This window comes from Eleutherodactylus coqui, chromosome 13 (assembly GCF_035609145.1).
Source record: "Eleutherodactylus coqui strain aEleCoq1 chromosome 13, aEleCoq1.hap1, whole genome shotgun sequence".
NCBI lineage: Eukaryota > Metazoa > Chordata > Amphibia > Anura > Eleutherodactylidae > Eleutherodactylus > Eleutherodactylus coqui.
The window spans coordinates 127,040,298-127,062,207 of NC_089849.1; the positions used below are offsets into that span (position 1 = coordinate 127,040,298).

Consider the following 21,910-nt stretch of genomic DNA (forward strand, 5'->3'; position numbering starts at 1 on the left):
TTTTCTGTCTGCTTTGCTGCTATATACGGTTAGAGTAGTAGAAATATACAATTACAAACATGACAGTGCTCCGGGAGGTAGTTAAAAACACAGACGGAAAGAAAAGACTCACCTGGTGTAGACGGGCCAACAAATAAGCAGGCGGCTCACCTGTGGTTTCAAAATGCTCTTAGAAACATTATACTGCCACCAGAAAAAAACTCGTAGCCCAGGACATCCCGTAACAGACATTGTAGATGGAACAGCCGGAAGAAGTGGGATACCCCAGGCATAAAGCAGATAGCCAAAGGGAAAGGCGCTCCAGCGCTCCAGGTTCAAGGACTGCCAGAAACCACCCTGGTATTCAGGCCTTCCAAGAAAAATAATGTCACCACCCAATATCAGATCTCCTGATTCATACAGCGTAGAATAAAGATGTTTTTATTTATGTTCAATGGGGAAGACATAAAATGGTGCAATGCATTTTGGTGAAGGCGACTCCTTTATCAGGCACAATTGAAGTAACATTGTGACAGAGTAATGCACTGATTCTGAACACTGTGTTTACCAGCAGCAGGTTTAGCGTGGTCACATCCGCCTCATTGAGCGCAATTGTGATGGACTGGAAGCATGTGGCTGTCAAAGGGAAGCATTCGTTCCAGCCAGCATGAATTAATGACTACTCTGTGCATGCGCATTCAGCTTGAGAATGGGGGAAGGTGCGTTCCCCGGGCGTGCGCTCCACCAACCCAACGGAGTCGCTAGGTTGTCATGGTTAAATGTAAACATAGTTATATACTTGGCATTTAGGTGCAATCCAATTCATCAATATGGCAAAAGTAAAACAATAGGGAGGTACGTAGAACTTATAAGAACACATTATGTTATGGGAATACATAGTCGTGAAAACATGAAATAGGATGAAAAGAAAGTGACGTGAAAGTATGTTGTGGGGTTGTCTTAGCGTGTGCGTAAAATCGTTTAGAAAGACCTATTACAACGGGTTTTACTTGGATGTTGAGATTTTGTGTTTTAGCCCCCCCCCCCCCCCCCCCCCCGTCTCCTTCTCTTTTTTGCTTGTGGTTTTTTACATGATCTAAGATTACTTGGACGGCTTTTGGTCCATATAAAACTACCCCAAGACTATTTCAATTAAGAAATGACATGATGTTCTAATCCTCCCCATCTGGAGGACGCTCTCTTCATGCTGAACATCGACTCTTGCCACATTAAAAGAATCCCTTCTGTGAAAACCAGATCTTAGATTGTGGTTGACTGGAAAGTGTCTTGGCAGAGGATTGTTGCCCACGGCTCTTCGCTGACACACATGCAGGAAACAGCTTTAGGCCTCATGGTATTGACTAAATATCCAGACCAGTGAGTAATTGGAGACAGCTTCTCCTTAAGGAAGAGGCTAGCTGGATACTCAAGCTTTACACCAGATTTCCTTGGTCTGAACTTTAAACAATATTTTTTTTGAATCCGATCATCATTTCTATTGAAGTTTTTTTTAAATTAATACCTCCTGGCATTCTACACCTTAATACATGCATAGGATTATTTGTATTGTTTGGGTGGGGTAATGCTATGTTTTATTATGTGTATTATGCTTAACAGTATTGAAACAAATCATAATCTCCCCAATAAAAGAGGAAAATATTTAGACACATACAAAAAAATGCAAACCCTCCCTCTTCTCCACCTTCTCGCCTCTCTCTGTCTCCCCCCTTCAAGTCCCATCAGCTGTTCTAGAATACCTCAATGCAGCCAGCACTCCATGTGAACGGTCTATTATATATTAGACTATATTCCTCAAATTTCTTCAAATTTAGTCAAACAGCCTATTTTTGATATCTCCCCCTTCCCAAGGATATAACCTCTCTTATCTTACCGTCATCGGGGTAGGCCGCATCCAGCAGCCTGTAATCAGCTTCCACGCCTGATACAATGCTTCTGAATTCCCAGTAGAGTCTGCTCATCAAGCTCATTAACAATACCCAACATACAAGTTCTGGGAATGAGACCGATACTGACAGGACTGTTTTAATTATCTCCAGTACCCCATTCCAAAATCCACACAAGTTTACAGAATCCCAAACCAAAAGCATTAGATCTGCACCGTCTGAGTTTAACCTAACACCCATGTTATACGACTTTAATGGAATGTGATAAACTCTCTGCACTAAATATAATTGTGATAGTCGCTGACTTTCAGATAGAGGGATCACCGGGATCGAACCCAACACTGCGGCCCATTTATCTTCACTGATACGGCTGAAATCTTCTTCCCATTTTTCTTTTTTACCTTATTTGGGAATTGCTGTAAATAATAAAAAGCATCTCTCTACATAGGTAAGATATTACACCCAGGGGCGTAGCTAGAGGCTCATGGGCCCGGGGGCAAAAGTTCAGCTTGGTGCCCCCTCCAGACCCCTCCACCCCGCACTCCTTTTCACGGCTACTCCTTCTACATCACTTTTAGCTACATTACAGTTTTTTTTAAATGAACCATCAATGGATCATCACCAGTAATCAGGGGTTTTAGCAGAGTTTTAAAACATCCAGAGCACAAGCCTCAAGGCACGCTTTGCTTCCCCAAGAAAGAAAAAAAATAATAATTTACATATATGTATATATGCGCACACAGATTGGAGACTGCATAATAACAATGTGTACAATAGAGACAACATAAGCTAACTTTTATAACATGTTGGGGCTCATGTCCACCACTGGGTTTTCACAGCGTATCATGCGTGCGTTCACAGCCCATAGTCACCAATATAGCGGCTCAGTTCGAGTATACCTCTAATAGTGAAGTCTACATGTAATGGTCAGATGCCGCCCACTGATAGTGATTACCGTGCAGTTACCTCCAGTGATCGCTGGTGTTGGTCACTGTCAGTTTTCATCTCTAGCCGGCCCAAACCGCCATTAGGGCTTTTTACAGCCACCATTCGTCTCTGCAGAATTCGGAAGAGACATGTTTGGCTACATGGTATCCCAACACGCCGCACGCTGCTAACAATTCCTTCCTTCTGCTCTTTAACCCATTAAGGACGCGGCCTATTTTGGCTATAAGAATGCAATGATTTTTTTGGGTTTCACTTCTCCACTTTTCAAAAGCCATAACTTTTATATTTTTCCACCAACATGCCGGTATGAGGGCTTGTTTTCTGTAGTTTTTATTGGTATTTTTTGTGTACATAAAATTTATTGTAAAACTTTTATTCACTTTTTTTGAGGGCTGGGAGAGAAAACACATCAATTCTGCCATTTTTTTACATACAGCACTAATCATGCAGCATCATTGGCATTATACATTTTTCTGTGGGTCGGCATGATTACAACGATACCATCTCACAGAACAGTCCTCATTCTCCTCCCCCAACTCCCCATCATACAGATCGCCCCTTGTTCTCCTCCCCCCACTCCCCATCATACAGATCACCCCTTGTTCTCCTCCCCCACTCCCCATCACACAGATCACGCCTTGTTCTCCTCCCACCACTCCCCATCATACAGATCACCCCTTGTTCTCCTCCCCCACTCCCCATCATACAGATCACCCCTCGTTTCCCCCCTCCACTCCCCATCACACAAGAAGCACTTCATTCCCCCCTCCACTCACAATTACACAGGATTCCCCTTGTTCTCCTCCCCACACTCCCTATAATACTGAACACTCCTCGTTCTCCCCCTCCCATCACACAGGACCTTCTGCTCACTGACCGCAGTTACTTTTACTAAGGTCTCTGCATGGGCCGGCAGCTTCTCCTGCACACCAGCGCTTCCTCCCAGACCTCCACTGAGTCTCCTCCCCTCTGATAATCTCAGTGCAGGAGAACAAGACAGAGGAGGAGTCTCAGCGGAGGTCTGGGAGGAAGCGCTGGTGTGCAGGAGAAGCTGCTGGCCTGTGCAGAGACCTTAGTGAAAGTAACTGCGGTCAGCCAGCATGTGGAAAGGAGGCCGTATGGGCCCCCCTGGCTTAGGGGCCGGGTCGCAATCATGATCTCAGCAACCCCTATTTGTACGCCAGTGATTATACCCTTTGTAGCTTCAGAACATCCAAGAGAATTCACCAAAGGATGCAGAAGCAAATGCATGTCTTAACTGAAGATACAGGAATGAATAACTATGGGAAAATTAATTAAGCTCTCTAAATTGTTCAACACTATACAGTAGACCCCCAGAATGTACGAATGCAATCCAAAAAGATCACCCCTCTCTCTTCCCATGGTGAAAATCCCTTCCACCTAAAAACCTCTGCCAATTTAGGGTTCCTCCGGAGCTGGAGAATACAGTAAATCCATCTAGTTGTAAAATCTGCTTGAATTTATTCCATAATTTAATGATTGAAGTAATGGCCGGATAGAATCCCTTCTCCTCCCTTCATCCCTCTATCCCTTACCGTTGTAGGGGGGCTACAGCCTGGCATTTCAGAAACTAATCTGCCATTCAACCCTACCCCATTTCTTTCTCCCCCCCCCCATAAACTGTTGCAGTTGAGATGCCAAACAATATATCCAAACATTTGGAATTGCCAACTTTCTAGACTTTTTATCCTTTTGAAGAGTTTCCATCTTGATTCTTATTCCATAATAAACTCCTAAATATCGTATGGAGTCTAAAAAATCACGATGGAATCCAAACCGGAGAGTTTTGAAGTATATAAAGAAGCCGTCTAGCTCCAGAGTTCCTACTGCTTTATGTCCACCTTATTAAATTGTTGATGTTCCTCATTTATGCAGAATACATGCCTTAAGGCCCATTTCGACCCAAGGATTCTTGCTCAAAGACGCCTTGAGTGGGCATCGTGCATTTTTCGTTAACGAGTCGTTCATTGTTCTCTTTCAGCAAGCTGAAAGACAACGATGAGCCTTATCAGTGCCGCGCACTGAGTTCTCAGCGGGGTACCGCTGATACTATTGTTTCATCTGGTATCCCGCTCGGAGAACACAGCCGGAGTATTCCAGCTGAGCGCTCCGAGAAGACAACAGCTGTATGCAGAATATAGCGGTCCCGCTTGTCTTCTGCATACAGCGTGAGCTTCATTTACACACTTATGCAAAGTGAACGCTCAAAACTGTTACTCATACTGCCGTCTGAGCGATCATCTTGCGTGTAAATGCACATAAATGATTATCACGTAAAAGATGGAAGATGAGCGAATAATTATTGTGACTAAATGGGCCTTTAGCTCTAAACAGTTTACTCTCATTATTAGCTGTATACCTACTTGTGTGAATGTATTTGTCCAGACATTCTGCTCCTATTGTAGGGTTTCAAACACTGATACCTAAGATTTATTATTTTTATTCTCTATTTTACTTAATTGTTAAATTTATTATTTATTCAATAAAAATCTATTGTTCAACAAAGATAAAAGCGCCGTGGATGCAAAACCTTTTAATAAGATCCCCTGCCAATTATCAACAATGGGAGGAGAGGATTATGAGTCTTGACTTTATACTCCAACTTTTGTACCAATGAAACCAGATTGGCACAGCTAAGGTCTTGATACTTAGAAGATACAACCTGCAAATATTGGTAATTGCATTTGTTCTAATAAATAATCCACCAAGGGATCTAAAGGACGAATGACAGATTTAAAAAAAATTCTTTATTTAAACTTTTTCAAGTATATGACAAAAGAAATCCTTCCTGAGGAGGCAACATGAAAGTGCATTCTTAGACTCTAAAATTCTGAGTACGGACAGATTTTTATTTTGGTCTAGTAAGAGCAATGGTATTTCATTCTGCAAGGTAACCTTCCATAATCTGAGGTTAGACCGTCAAATTCGCCTTCTGCTCCATATATGCCTCCTACGTGAGCCGGTGTACTTGAGTGGACTATTAGATTCATATTGAACAAAGAGAAGAACTTAAAGGGGTTGTAGCTCCGCAATCAGGAGGCTGGAATTGGCACATGTGATGGGGGCGGAGCTACGCGATGATGCGTACAAGGGGGCGGAGCCAGATCGCCGCTGCTGCCGAACCGAGCCGAAGGGAAAAGACCCATCTGCGCAAGCGCGTCTAATCGGGCGATTAGACGCTGAAGTTAGACGGCACCATGGGCGACGAGGACGCTAGCAATGGAACAGGTAAGTGAATAACTTCTGTATGGCTCATATTTAATGCACGATGTATATTACAAAGTGCATTAATATGGCCATACAGAAGTGCATAACCCCACTTGCTGCCGCGGGACAACCCCTTTAACATTATAAACCTTTTTAGAAAAGAATAGTGGGTAGGAAGAAAAAGTTGTCCTACCCGAGACTGAGTTTAGAGAAAAGGGACACGTGGGGGGACGACGACGACAAATTTGGACACACATAGAGGGGAGAGCAAGGGAAGAGAGAGAGAGATATAAACAGAAAAACGGGAGAGGGGGTGAGGGAAATACCCTCCTCCCTTCCCTAGATACCCTAACTGAGGCCCATGATTGCTCAGAACTCTGGGGTACTCTGAAAGCTAATCCATGGAGTCCATGTCTGAGACCAAGTGCCATGTTTATCTTGAAGGGAGGCTGCAAGTTCCTCCATCCATTGGATCTTCCCTACCCTCTGATCCCACTGGGAAAGGGATAGGAGTGTTGGGGACTTCCAGAGCGCCAGGATACCTGCACGTGCAGAGGTGTCTAAGTACAGATTTGTGGTATGTGCGCGCGGGTATGTCAGAGAGATGTAAGAGATAAAGAGTTGGTGACTCTGGGGTATGCACGTGTAAGATCTTCCCAATGGTATTGTGCACTGACTTCCAGTAATTGCATAGTAGTGGGCATTCCCTGAAGATGTGCAATAAGGTTCCTACTTCTGACCCACAGCAACAACACAGCAAGGACAATGAGGGCTAAATCTTATGTAGTTTGAGGGGGACTAGGTACCATCTCGAGAAGGGTTTGAAACTAGCTTCCTGATATCTACTTGCAATGGAGGATTTATGTGTGAACTATAATATTCTATCCACCTGGGCCTCGGAGAAGGTGCAGTCAAGCTCTCTCTCCCATTTGCTCAAATTTGGAGGTCTGATGTCCTATGACTGTGAAATCAGTAGAGAGTATGGGGACTTGTCCCAGGCAGGCTTTCTCAAATACCGTGAGAGGTCTATTGAAGCCTCTTGCTGATGGAAGGGAGCTCAAAAAGTGTGCTGTCTGAATGGTTCTCCAAAAGCCCATGGGGTACTGGATCCGATATCTCCAGCATTCCTGCCCTGGGCATCAACTCGGAGCCTGATAAGAGGTATACTGCTCGATCTTTACCAGCGAGGCGCCAAGATAGAAACGACCCAGAGGACAGCTCCATGGGGAATTGGGGATTGCCCAATATTGGAAAAGCAGGTGAGGTGGAGCGTGATAGAGTTGCCTTAGGGAATAGTCTTTTGCTCATGAAGAGTGTCTGTCCTATGGTTGGGTGTGATCTTAGTAAGGGTTAGATCAGTGTGGACACCCAGGGAAGAAAGTGCAGGGGAGTCAGGCATAGGTGTGTTCAATCGAAACCCACTGCTTCAAAGAGTCATGTCTACGCCAGTCTACGACTCTTTGTAATATTGAGGCATGGTATTAACATTGTATGTCAGGTAAGCCCACCACCCCTGGGATCTCGGGAGACAAAGGACGGATCATGACAATCGAGCAGGTCTCCCAGCCCGAATAAATTTCCTCAGGTCCGAGGAGATGGAGTTAAAGAAGTGTCTTGGGATTTTTATGGGGAGGAGTTTGAAGAAATATAGGATACGTGGTCATACATTCATTTTGTAGATCGCACATTGTCCAAACCATGTATATAGGCCCTTAGACCAATGAGTTAAGTCCTCTCTGAAAGCCCTGAGAATAGGAACATAAAACCTAGGCACTTGATGGTGTCATGGAACCATTTAAATTGGAATGAGGAGGAGAGGGAGCTTTGTAAAGTTTGCAGGAGGGATATGTTTAAGTTTTCTGATTTCTGGATGGGAAGGTTGTTACCGGATTAGATATGAAGAATAGCAGGTCGTCTGCACTTGTGGCTATTTTGACTTCCTGTTCATCAATCCGGTCCTGTGATATTAGGGTTCGTTTTAATAGTTCTTCATAGTGGTTCCAGTGAGAGGTCAAAGAGCAGGGGGCATAGTGGGCATCCCTGGAGTGCCATTCTTTAAGGGAAATAATGGTGAGAAGACGCCGTTAATCCTGGCATTGGCCGTAGGAGTCAAATATAAGGATTGCATCTAAGTTCTCATGTTTGGGCCCAGACCAATATACTGAAATAACTAGGAAAGGAGGGGCTAGGTTATTCGGTCAAATGCCTTTTTCGCATCTGTTTAATGTAGGCATAGTGGGGTGGATTTAATTTTGGCATAGTGTATGATAGCCATTATTTTGGTAGTATTATCTCTTGTCTCTCTAGAGGGGATAAAGCCCACTTGGTCAGAGTGCACAAAGGTGGGCAACAGGGGGGAGGCACATTTCTAAGACTTTTGTGAACAGCTTATGGTCAACATTAAGTAAGGAAATGGGGTGGTAGTTTGAGCATAGGGTGGGGTCTTTGTCCTGTTTGTGTATTACTGCGATTTGAGCACTGTCATCATTGATGTCCACCTGATTAGTGGGAGTATATATATTGTGGGACTGCAGTATCAGAATGACTTGCAGAGGGTACTAAATAGGCATCTGATACTTGTAAGAAAGAAAAGAGAGGGTTATTACCCTGGGTGTGGCAGAAGGTAACGTTAAACAAGACAGTTTCTGTCAGACTTGAGAGAGAAGAGTACCAGCTCAATGGAGATAAGGGGCTGTGTTGCAGCAGTGCTGGGATCGCTGCTGGGTTGACGGAGTCCGGTGCGGGTCTTAGACGTGGTTCTGCACCTCCTACCTTAGTAGGTGTGACGCAGTGTGCTCACATCTGTGGGTGATTAGCTGGATATTTAGCTGGGATGGATAGGAAGCTAAGGGGCTGTAAATTGTCATTTGCTCGCTGTCTGAGTTGGCAGTTAGTGGCTCCCTTGGTCAGCGTGGTGTCCACTGTTCCTTACTCCGGACGGCTCAGTGTGCAGCGGCTTATTCTACTAAAGCTAAGTGCTGTATTTTATTATGTTTTGTCCTTTAGCAGTTTGGCCAAGTAGGGTTACTTAGGTCGCAGAAACGAGTGCAGGCCCGCATCTATCGATGCAATCAGTCTGCCGGGTCAGGCAGGGCCCTCTCCCTCGCTCGTTACGTATTTAGGGAAAGACTTCCCATTTATTATTTGTCAGTTTGTTTTGGTTGCTGCACTGTGAGCAATTATTGTGCACGTCTGCAGGTGCTTGTCCAGCACGTCCTATGCAGACATAACAGGCTGCTAGCCCGAGGTCCATTTGGGACCAGTGAGGTCCTGTGCAGACCAGTGTAGGACCGTCACGTGTCTGACAGAGGAGGACGCCCTCCAGACTCCCCAGGTGGGGCTGGTGACTGTGACCCTGTGGGTTTGGGAACCCAGGACATTATATAGACTGTGTTGAATGCTGTGTATGCTGTACACATTGGTTGCTATGTGCAAAGCTGACAGGCACTAGATTTCCCTGACATTGAGGATTGAGGTCGGCGATCTGCAGGCAAGAAATCCCCTTGCCACTAATTATATTTATATAGTTGCTCTGCATCCAAAGCTCATCGCTGAAGGGCGCTAATGACATCTAAGCTAATCTTCAGTATATAATGATCATCTATAAATGCCTTCATAGCATCCCACACTACAGACACTGAGGAAGAGCCACTATTCATCTGAAAGGTCCCAATAGAGCCTCCTCTGTTCTAGCATTGCCATCAAGCAGATTCAACAAAGAGGGATTTAACCTCCAGACTCTATCCAAACCCAATCCCTCACCATTCATAATTATGAATTGATTCTAATCAATGACAGAGTGGAGAGGGATCAGATACAGTTCATGGTAGATGATTCCTTGTATGAACATAAGGATGCATAGATGGAGTACCTGAGCGTAAGACGCACCACATCCAGGGGGAATACAAATAGAAGGCTGCTCATTTTGTTACGTCTATGCAGGTCGTGAAAACAACAACCTACATGAATGCGACCCAAACATGGGCTGGACATACCGTTACATTTACTGCGAGCACAAAATGCGCCATGCCCGGACAAACAGAAACACCAGATAACAAGAACTAAATGTACTGTAAAGCTGCATCAAATAAACGGATGTGCATGCAAATGACCGACGGCAACAAACACCAAAATACTAACCAATGATACCAACATGCATAAGCAGATGGAACAACTAAGTATGAGGTATTTGTAATTTGGCCAAAGTATGTAAGCTCACAATCCCATAACAAGGGTCCTTGGAGTCTCGTGAGTCCCTACTCTAACAGGACAACTTATCCCCAGGAGTCCTGCCTACAAGCGGGGCGATCGTCCCAATAGAGTTGACCCGCTGCTGGAATCTAGGGGTCTAGCTCACCGTAGATGGTAAGAGACAGAACCCCATTCACACACACCAACAGACAAGGATATACACCCTGAACAGGTAACTGTTCATACAAAAACAGAAATAAGGCGAAAAATAAAAAACACTCCGTGATCAACGGATCGGGAAAATAATTGTGCCTATAGCTAAATGGTTGATTATCCCTTATTTATGAGCTATAGAAATTTCTTTAAAAGAAGTTCAATACGTTCAAATACAACAAAGTGCCTTTTTCAAGCACAGTATAAGTACAATACAGGTAGGTATCCATCCATACAGACATAAGTACATGGCTTTACTCATTATGGGGTTCGTTTCTCCACATAGAATGCCGTGCCGATTGCTGTGACCTCCCTTACGGGGTTGTGTAGGTAGTGTGATTGGCGTCTAGCACGTGTCGTTCAGGCTGGCGGCGCCCTCTGCAGGAGATCAACTTTATTAACTATACAACATTGCTTCTTAACACAAGTTATACCCACGGGGAGAGAGTTTCCCATAAATCAGAAAGAAAACATTATTTGATATATGATGAGATTGGGCATATCTTCTTTACCTTCAATGTGATGAATTCATACAGACATTCATGTTGCCTCAGCAGTATACTATATAGCAACCAATCACAGCACAGCTTACATGTTACCTCAGCAGTATAAGAAATAGCAACCAATCACAGCACAGCTTTTATTTTACCTCAGCAGTATAAGAAAAAGCAACCAATCACAGCACAGCTTTCATTTTACCTCAGCATTCTCAATATCCAGCAATTGTCTTGTGATACGTTCGGCGGATGCATCATTTTGTAGTTGAACACGCCTCCCGTTGCTCGTAATGCCTTTTGCTTTCGTGCTTGAGATGGAAATCAAACGATCTTTGTCTGGGGGGCATAACTGTCGACGACGCTCGTACGCGCGCCACCTATCGTAGGATAGTTGTACTATGCCAGTAATCTTCCCAGGAGTGTACTCAACAACTTCCCAAAGTCTCATGGCAATTGGAGGAATGGTGTAGTAATGCATAACGGACAGACAGACAGACATACATTCATTTATATATATCAGGAAGTGAGAGAATTAGATTCCGTACGTAAAATTTGGACGCTAATTCTTTTGCGCATAGAATTGAATAATCGAGTTGGGACCCATTAACTCTTCCTATTTATGTCATAATCAATGCTCGTGCCAAATTTTAAGTTTCTATGACATTGAGAAGTTAGAAAATTAGATTCCGTACTTAAAATTTGGACGCTAATTCTTTGGCGCATAGAATTGAATAATCGAGTTGGGACCCATTAGCTTTTCCCATTTATGACATAATCAATGCTCGTGCCAAATTTCAAGTTTCTATTACATCGGGAAGTGAGAGAATTAGATTCCGTACGTAAAATTTGGACGCTAATTCTTTGGCACTTAGAATTGAATAATCGGGTTGGGACCCATTAACTTTTCCCATTTATGACATAGTCAATGCTCGTGCCAAATTTCATGTTTCTATGATATTGGGAAGTGAGAGAATTAGTGGCAATGATGGAAATCGAACGATCTACGTGGGGGGGGGGGTTGTAACCGTCGACGACGCTCGTATGCGCGCCATTTATCATAGAATATTTGTACTATGCCAGTAATCTTCCCAGGAGTGTACTCAACAACTTCCCAAAGTTTCATGGCGATCGGATGAATGGTGTAGTAGCGCATAAAGGACAAACAGACACGCAGACAGACAGACAGACAGACAGACACGCACACACACACAGACACGCATACATTCAATTTTATATATATAGATAAACAGTAGAACATCTAAAAGGAATCCCACATAATAACTAGAAAGCGGAAGACGAAGGTTCGTATTAGTTGTTATAAATATCAATTAGTGTTTAAAAGTTAATAAAACCAGAATCTGTTTTGAGGCGCTATTAATAAGTGTCCGATGTGTTTTATTATTGGGGCGCGTTTATAGTTTTTCTTCATTGAGACCATTTGGGGTGAGGGGATTCAGTCTAAAGATCCAGAACATTTCTGTGTTCTTTAGATCAGACAAGGATGGTGAATCGCTGAGTCCTAATGGCGTTCCGCGTGGTCCAGAGGTGTCAGAGCGGTGGAGAAACGACGACCTTTAAGAAGGTTTCTTAAAACTATTATATTAAATCGGTGGTTGATATACGCATTCTAGAAGGATTTGTTGTTCTGCCTGCATATTGTTTTCCGCAGGGGCGTTGTAACAAGTATATGACGCAGTCAGCCCCACAGGTCACGATTTGTTGTAATTGAATTATTTCCTGATTCTGCTCCAGATTTCCTTCCCTTCTTCTGTGTTCTATCTGTGGACAACATTTACACCTCGTCTGTCCCCATTTATAAACTCCTGAAGGTCGTGACATAACAGATGGTTCCCTTCATGTCCATTTTTTCTTTCCCTTTTTCATGGAGCTACAATATTGTGTAGCGTTCTGTTTTTACTGAATACCATTATGGGATTATCTATCATTTATTTCTGAAGATAAGGGTCGTTTTTCACTATTTCCCGTTTTCTTGTTAACATTTTTCTTGTTGGGAACCGTATGTAGTTTTAAATGCCGTTTTTTCATTCTGATTTTGGTTGTATTATTTTTCCTTTTCTTGTTTCCCTTTTCTCTCGGTTCATTATAATGCACATTATATGGTGGCGCGGATCGTTGTTCCAGTTTTTCTCTCTGTTCCGGTATTCTTTTGAGCTCTACGGTGGTTTTCCTCTAATATTTTCTCAGCATTTATTAAATTTCCTTAAGAAATTAGAATTTCTGCTAGTCTTAGAATTAGTGCGAGTTCTTTGAAGTCTGCTGTAGATGATCACTTTCTTCTTCTAGTTGCCCATACGGTATGTTTCTTTTCCATTGTTTGGCATGGCAGCTATGCAATTCTAGATAGCTATTTGTATCAACTTTTTTAAATGCCTTCTTGTCTTGATCTTGTCCATTGTTGAGGGTAGTTCCGGGTCCAGAAATAATATTTCAACAGGATCTATGGTGTCTGTGAAAAAAATGTTTAATTCCTCTAATTCCCTTCCCATATTATTAAAATATCATCTATAAATCTTCTATGAAAGACAATGCGCGGGTCATTAATGTTTCCTGTTTGAATGTTCCATAAATAAATTGGTGATACTAGGTGTGAGTTCCGTACCCATCGCTGTACCCTGTGTTTGTCTATAAAAAATGTTATCATAAGAGAAATAATTAGTTACAATGAAATAAATAGAGTCAAGAGTGACATTTCTTTGGTTGGGGGGAATAAGAGGGTCTTTTATAAGGAAGGATTCTGTTGCTCATATGCCTAATTTGTGTGGTATGTTTGAGTAAAGGGAATCAACATCGAGGGGCACCAGATAAAGGATTCCTTCCATGTTACATTATTTAATAGATTTTATAGATGTCCAGTGTCTTTGAGGTATGAAGGTAATTGAGTTATGTATCTCTGTATATCTGTCTATCAATATATTCAGGCAATGTGCTAGTGTCAGGACTCGGGGTCCGGAAAACTGGAAGTCCCTGAAAATACCCGCAACCCCTGTCCCTACCTACTCGCCCCCCTGGGCTAAGCCCCAGGGTGATAACTGGGCAACGGTCCCTACACTCACTAAGGAAGGGGGACACTGGGACTAACAAACAGACAGACACTGGAACAAACAACAACAAGGAGAGTCAGACAATCCGGGTCGGCAACGAGAGGGTACGCGGTACAAGAGGGTCAGGCAAAGGCAACGTCAGGTTCAAAAACAGGGAGTCAAGGAGACACATGCCTGGTTGCTATGATACCGAGGACGCGACACGGAGCAACACCCACCGCGTCCCTTGCAACCTGGCAGCGAGGAGGAGCTTGGTGGCCAGGGGAGGAGATGAGGCCTGGGGCTCCCCTGTGCGGCACAGCAGCAGCCCGTGTGACAGGACCGGCGGTGAGGGCACGAGGGACCCGCGAGCCGCCGATCCTTACAGCTAGTGGCTGAATTTACCCTGCAATAATAGGTCTACCGGGGGGATCGGTTAGATTCCTGTGTATTTTGGGAAGGTGATAAAAATACGGAATTTCTGGATTGTGTTGGCAAATGTGTTTCCCTTCGTGTTTAGATAGACAATTGTATAAAACTGCTTGATTTATCACAGTCACGAAATCATTCCGAACACAGCACCGATTCCACAGGTCTGATTATTTGATTTCTGTTTTTACATAGTATAGTGAGAAAGGTCGGGTTTTGTCATATTTATTTTTATTCTTTTTTTTTACTTTTTATTTTTGTACCGATAGGGGACTTGAATTTCAGCATCTTCATACATCCGTATAGCAGTGCATTAGATAACCTATGAAGTCAGCCAGAGACTGATCCTCATAGATCACAGTAGCTGGTAGACTCAAATCACATGGTGGGGGTCCAATGGGTAACAGATGGAGCCCCTTCTCTCTGTCTGCCTTCTTCATGCTGCGATTGCACTGACCGCGGTGTGTAAATGGTTAAATAGCAGGAATCAAAGGTCTTTTTGGTCCCTGCTTTTGGAGCAATTGCCCAGCTGTCATCCAACACCGAGCACCTGCTCCCCCATCACAGGAGGCCTGTGCCGGGCTTCTAATGTAGTGGCAGCTTTTGACGGTGCTGCAGAAAAAATCCCCTTAACGGCCGCCATCAAAAGAAGTATGGGCGGTCATTAAGGGGTTAAGGAAACGTATTTCGAGTGGGTTAAGTTAACCTAGCATTTGATTGGTCCCTGTTGATTTTAAATGTTTGTTTCCAATTAAGCCTCTTCCACATTTGTGTCAGCGCCTCCTGCGCAGATCCGGCAAGCGATGCCACACAAAATAACAGAGTAAGCTGCACTGCTTCGTCCAGTAACATGCCGGCGGCCTGACAGACCCCAATGCTGTCAGCGGGGTCCGTTCACCACCTTCCAGCCAAAGAGTGGGAGCCGGCTGCCGTGGTGGAGCAGATGTGAATGGAGCCTACTGCACTATTTTATGACTATTGTGGCAGGATTGTATGCGCAGTAATGGTGCCTTCACACTGGACAATCACCGCTAAATTGCAATTTTGCTCATGAGACGTGTGAGCGTCAGCGAGCGTGTGTGAAAATGCAGAATTATGAAACCCATGCTTTTCAATGTTTTCTCTCCTACAATGCTGCATGAGAAATACATCGCGGCGCCCCCTGTCTTTCTGCTTTTTTATCTCCCATGTTCCCTATAAAGCCTCCATTTTATCACATCAACTTGCGATTTTCTTGCGATGTGATGCAGTGTTAACATTAGAAAATTGTATTGTCTTTCTGGCAATAAAATTGCTGGAAAATCACGCAAAAAAAACCACGCTTTAAAATGGCAAGGCGGCAATGATGCTTTTGGGAGAAAAAGCAGCAGTGATGCTCAAAAATCACGGGAACAGAAAAGCAATTGTGCTGCAATTATCTCACAACGATATCACGATCGCCGGTGGGAAACTACCCTGAGGGCTCTTTCACATGGCCATAGGCGTTTTTACGTGCGCCCACCGATGCTGTAAAAGCATGTGAATGGGCACAAAAATCTAACGTTTGTGCGCACGTTCAGACAGCACCGGCCATGGCGCATATGTGCCGAGGCCGCAATGCTGTTGCCTCCCCTTCCCTCCCCCTCGCTAACTAACCTCCTCTCTGTTTGCAATGGGAGTGGGCAGAGCTAAGCACCCTCCCCACCCCTTGTCTGCAGCCAGCAATGGGGAGGCAGAGCAGGCGGAGCTTAGCTCCACCCCCTCATTGCAAACAGCTGGAGGGGCAGAGAGGAGAAGGGGGAGAGAGTTTAGCAGTCACGCTGCTAAACTCCCTCTCACCTCCCTTCTCCGGCCGCTGTCATTGGCTTCCGTAGGAGCCCATGGAGCAGCCGACGTATTCCGGACCAGAAGATAGTTCCAGGACTATCTTTTTGGCCCGGCGCTATATTGGCCCGGATGGGCACTTTTACGCAGCGGGAATACGACCATGTGATCTGATGCATTGGAATCCATACACAGCGTTCATGTATATGACCCCCAATTCAGAGGAATGGGTTTCATATTTATGCACACTTTTTGTGCGATTTTCTCGCCCGTGTGAAGACAGCATAAAAGTTGCATTTTTTCCAAGAATGAAATAATGGTAAGAAATGCTGTTCTTCTGCAGGTGTGAACCTATCCTAACTGCGATCACTGGTCCATAGCTGCCTTGTAGTGACTATCAGTGTGTCTGACTATTACTTGGTGGCATTATTTAGAGCTGTACTCCCACACATAGGGGTGAGCCGCTGTATCTGAGCCCGTCGTATCATAAGAGTTGTCTTACACAGTAGATATGTGCCTATATAAGCTTGTGTTATAGATATGCTGCGATGTATGTGTACAATATATACATATTGGGGGGGGGGGGGACACAAACAGGGGTGTGGTATGGTTGTCCGCAGCAGCCATGGTGTCTATTAAGATGTTCTGCGGCAGCTGAGCTGTGTATATACTGATAGAATCTTTCAGTGTTAGTGCTGTCAACATTATTTGCTGAATGGTGAAGGCACTTTTTTGATGCCCACCCTGACTGTCAAACTCTCTAGAAATTGCCCTGGTTTCTGGCATAGCTTTACTTCTTGTTTCCTAGCTTTGTAGTTTCTTGCTTTTTGTACCCCTGCTATATTTGTCTTTTATTTCTTAATCCAGATCTGCTCAGTTTTATTTTTTTGTTTCTGGGTCTTAGTGCCCTTTCATTGTTTGTCATGCTCAGTGGTTCGAATAGGGTTTCCATTAGAGAAAGCTTTACTGGGGGACAGTGGTGTCTGGTGTTAGGGTCAGTATCAAGAATAGATTAGGGGAAGACTTAGAGAAAGTTAGAGTCAGTTATTATCAGTTTGATATTATTTGTCCATCATCGCTAATCTATTCCATTTTCTAATAACCATCAACATAATTCATGTGCTGCATTATCTGACTACCACCTGTAGTGGCCCAAATTACCCCCCCCCCCCAGCACTTTATTAGCTACCTCAGATAAGGTGCATGTGTGTATGTGTATATGTCTTTTAAACTGTGTCTGATTATGTGTATTGGCCTAGGCAGGTTACCAAAAGTTCAATGTTTGGTGTCTCTCTAGCTAACTAGAGTGACTTTGCAGAATGTAACCTAACCTGCTCTGTGTCTTGTCACTCACCTCTAGCTAGCCATGGGATTGGTTAGAGGGATTTCCTCTAGCCCAGGATTGGTTAGTGGGGAGGTATAAAAGCTTGCCCGTGGGTGTGGTTAGGCGGTCTAGTTCTGGAGCTCAGCCATGGAAGAAATCTAGTCTTGGAGATAGCTGAGAGAAGACAGACAGAGATAGAGTCCGGGAAGTTACAAGGTGAACATTTACACAAAGTCATCTAAGAAGTAGTCTAGTTCTGGAGGCTATTCATGGAGTTACAAGGAGAACATCTAAGTGTGAGTACCTAACAAGAAAAGTGGTGTTGGAATTTTAGCAGAGGAGATAGAGAGAGAAGAAAGACAGAGACAAGGAGTACAGGAAAGGAGCAAGTCAGTAATTTGCCTGCAAAACATTAGTCAAAGCTGGTGATGAAAGCTGGAAGTGTGTTACTGCCATGTGTTGCCACAGCCCCCCTGAGGAAGTGTTTCAATGCAATGTCTACTTATGCAATACCAAGTTGTCGACTAACCCAAGTCAATGTGATTCAACAATTACTGCAAGTGAATGTAAATGCAAAGTCAAGTACTCTCTCTCCCTGCCATTAAAAGATTGAACTGTTTTCATCAGCTACTACAGTCTGTTTCCTGAAGTGTCTTCCCATCATCGATACACTGCACTGAGGTACTACACTTAGCGCTCCAGGGACAAGGACTTATTGTTTCTGCCTGGAACAGGTTCCTACCCATAGACAGGCTGGCATCACGAGGAACCACCACCTTACCCTATCCGACTCCACGGGTAGCAGGTTATAAGAACTGCCGGATGTTACCACTGTGTGCAGCTGAGTCAGGCCGCGTTTTACCTTCAGAGAGGAGCAGCAGAGCCATAGTGGACTACAATCTTGTTTCCCCGCTGTCTCTCCCTCTAAGGTCTGCTCTCGGTCACCTCACATCACCACCATCCGGCGATGCCATCACCTGGTCACCATTCTATTCCTGTCACCTATAAGCGAGTTCTTTTATTTTTGCTTCTTAGAAGAGTTAATCCCTGCTTCATACCATTGCTCATTTGACTTTCCAGTTGTTACATAGTTTGACCCTACTCTAAGCTGGAGCACTGGGAAACAGTTAGTCCCCGGGAAAGGCGACTGATATAGGTGAAGTCCATTTCTGTCATCTAAATTTCTTCTAATTCCACACTATAAGCAGTCTTAACATGTGGTGGTCAGTGTGGAAGAACCATGTGCCAATATCCTCATAGTCTCCTGAAGTCATTCCTATAGACTTGATTCAGCAACGCTTCCTGGAGTTCACAGTCGACATAATAAGTTGAGTTTGGATACTCAAAGAGTAAGACTCTGGATAGATATTTCTACAATAGTGGAAGGGTTTTAGAGGCTTAATATTAAAGGGGTTGTCCCGCGAAACAAAGTTGGGGTATACACTTCTGTATGGCCATATTAATGCACTTTGTAATGTACATTGTGCATTAATTATGAGCCATACAGAAGTTATTCACTTACCTGTTCCGTTGCTAGCGTCCCCGTCTCCATGGTGCCGTCCAATTTTCAGCGTCTAATCGCCCGATTAGACGCGCTTGCGCAGTCCGGTCTTCTCCCTTCTGAATGGGGCCGCTCGTGCCAGAGAGCTGCTCCTCGTAGCTCCGCCCCGTCACGTGTGCCGATTCCAGCCAATCAGGAGGCTGGAATCGGCAATGGACCGTACAGAAGACCTGCGGTCCACCGAGGGTGAAGATCCCGGCGGCCATCTTCGCAAGGTAAGTAAGAAGTCACCGGAGCGCGGAGATTCGGGTAAGTACTATCCGTTTTTTTTTAAACCCCTGCATCGGGTTTGTCTCGCGCCGAACGGGGGGGCTATTGAAAAAAAACAAAACCCGTTTCGGCGTGGGACAACCCCTTTTAACCCCTTCATGACGCAGACCCTTTTTTTTTTACATTTTCGTTTTTTCCTGCCCCCTTTTAAAAAATTGTAACTCCTTTATTTCTCCATCGACGTCGCTGTCTGAGGGCTTGTTGTTTTTTGCGGGACAAGTTGTATTTTTCAATGGTGCTATTTAATGTACTGAAAAAATTCTAAGTGGAGTTAAATGAAAAAAAAACCAAAACATTCCACCCTCTTTCGGTGCGTCTTGTTTCTACGGCGCACAAACTGCAACAAAAATGACCTGATACCTTTATTCCGAGGGTCGGTATAATTATTATAATACCAAACTTAGATTTTTGTTTTTCCTGTACTACTTTTATTTTTTTCAAAGACATTTAATTTTCTTTTTATTATCTTCTGTGGACAATTATTTTTTTCATTTTCCACCGACATAGTTGTGCAAGCGCTCATTTTTTGCGAGGCATCCTGTAGTTTATGTTGGTACCATTTTGAAATACATATAACTTTTTGATCACTTTTTATTGCATTTTTTCTGGGAGACACAGTGACCAAAAAAGTGCATTTCTGGCGTTCTTTTTTTTTTGGGATGAGTTTCAATGTGCGGGCCAAATAATGTGTTACTTTGATAGATCGGACTTTTACGGATGCAGCGTTACTAAACATGTATTTTTGTTTTATGGTTTAGATTCCTGCATAGGTATGCCAAAAGTGGGGTTGCCACCTTTGTCACGAAAAAATACCAGCCATGGTAAAAAGGGGCGTGTCTTATCGCAGGGCCAAAATTCTGTTCTGCGCATGCATGACGGCCGTGGACAGGGGGCCATAAAGGATCACACATTGGCGAGCGCGACTAAAGGACTGACTGACTAACTGAGGGACAGACGGACTAAAGGACTGACTAAAAGACAGATGGACTATAAGATTGACTGAGAGACGGACAGACTATAGAACTGACAAACAGGCAGACGGACTACAGGACTGAGTAACTGAGGAACAGACGGACGGACTATGGAACAGGCAGACTATGAGACTGACTGACTAACTGAGGGACGCACGGACTGTAGGACAGACTAACTCTCTTACACCTGACAAAGTTATTGAGGCACGACTTCCCACCAGCTGCCCCCCACAGTGCAGACCCTCCCCCACTGTCACCTGTCCCAGTAGTAGTTCAAAAAGTTAGGGATGTTCAAATAGTTTGTTCAAGTAGTTCCAATAGTTAGTCACAGGGAAGATGGCAGCAGCAGCTGTCAGCAACTTACCCGGGAGTCCTCGGCCGCGGAAATATGAAGAGGAGGATGCACAGTGCAGGGCCGGGCTCAGGCCGGGATCACATGCCGAAAGTGACGTCATCACCTTCCGCACATGTCGTGTCCCAAGAGAAGGAGGACAACAAAGTCCTGTGGATGATTGGCTAGCCAGCACCGGCCAATGAAAGCCGACGCTTGGTTAACCAATAACAGCGATTCAATGACGTCATTGAATGGCTGTGATTGGTTAGCCTAGTGAGTGCCGGCTTCTAATTGGCTGAAGCCGGCACTGGCTAGCCAATCAGAGCATTATCTTTGCTGGAGGTAGATAATTCAAGCCCCACTTCCAGAAAGCATTAAAAAATACCAGCCTTTAATTAGGCCGTTAAAAAAAAAATACCGGCACCGGCCTGGCCGGCAAAATGCCACTGTTAGAATTGACAGCGGCATTAAAAGCCTTAATAGCACCATTTAGCCACGCGGCTGATTGCAGCTATTGCCCACGGGTGTCAGCTGTAATAAACAGCCAGAGCCCGTGCTGTATGAAGAGAGGTCGCCCCGCGATCTGTCTTCATACATATTCCGACCCCGCAGGTTGTAACTCTTCTCTACGTCCAATAGCATGAAGGGGTTAATTATGTTGCCCTTCATGGGAAACTCTCTATTTACTGGTGAATGCTGTGAGAGTAGTAAAGCCCAGTGATGAACATACTGAATGTCCAATGCCTCTTCTGACTGTTGGAGAGGATTTCAATGGGTCCATCAGTCAGACATTATTTGGTACCATAGAATCCCCTTCAGTTGTCACATCTTCACCAAATTACTGATACATCTAAAGTCAACCATAAGCCGAAACTTGCAAAACCCCTTTTCTATAATTGAACAACTATAAGCCCCTTGCCTCCTGTTCTAGGATAGGGCTGGAATGGGGGGGGGGGGGGGGGGGGAGGCGAGGCCCCCACCTAAAATGGAAGCCCGCCATGACACGAGGGGGGAGATAGCCAGAGTTAGAATTATTCGGGGAGTATGGGGTTAATTTTGTTAGTGTTGGGGAGAATTTTCTAGATTTAGGGGGATAGCTGTGGGGGATTGGTGGATAAAGAAATGGGTGGGGGAGTATTTAAGGAAGGGGGGAGTGGCAGCGGCACCTTTTCAGGGAATACGTGAGAGTCCCGCCCGCCCGAGGGTTTGGGGTTGGA

At 44.4% G+C, this 21,910-nt stretch overlaps 1 protein-coding gene across 1 annotated transcript in view; it reads right to left on the minus strand.

Annotated features, from left to right (window-relative positions):
• MRPL16 (mitochondrial ribosomal protein L16) overlaps window positions 1–21,910 on the minus strand; it is a 55,833-nt gene that overhangs the window by 31,180 nt on the left and 2,743 nt on the right. The gene's annotated exons all lie outside the window — the stretch shown is intronic.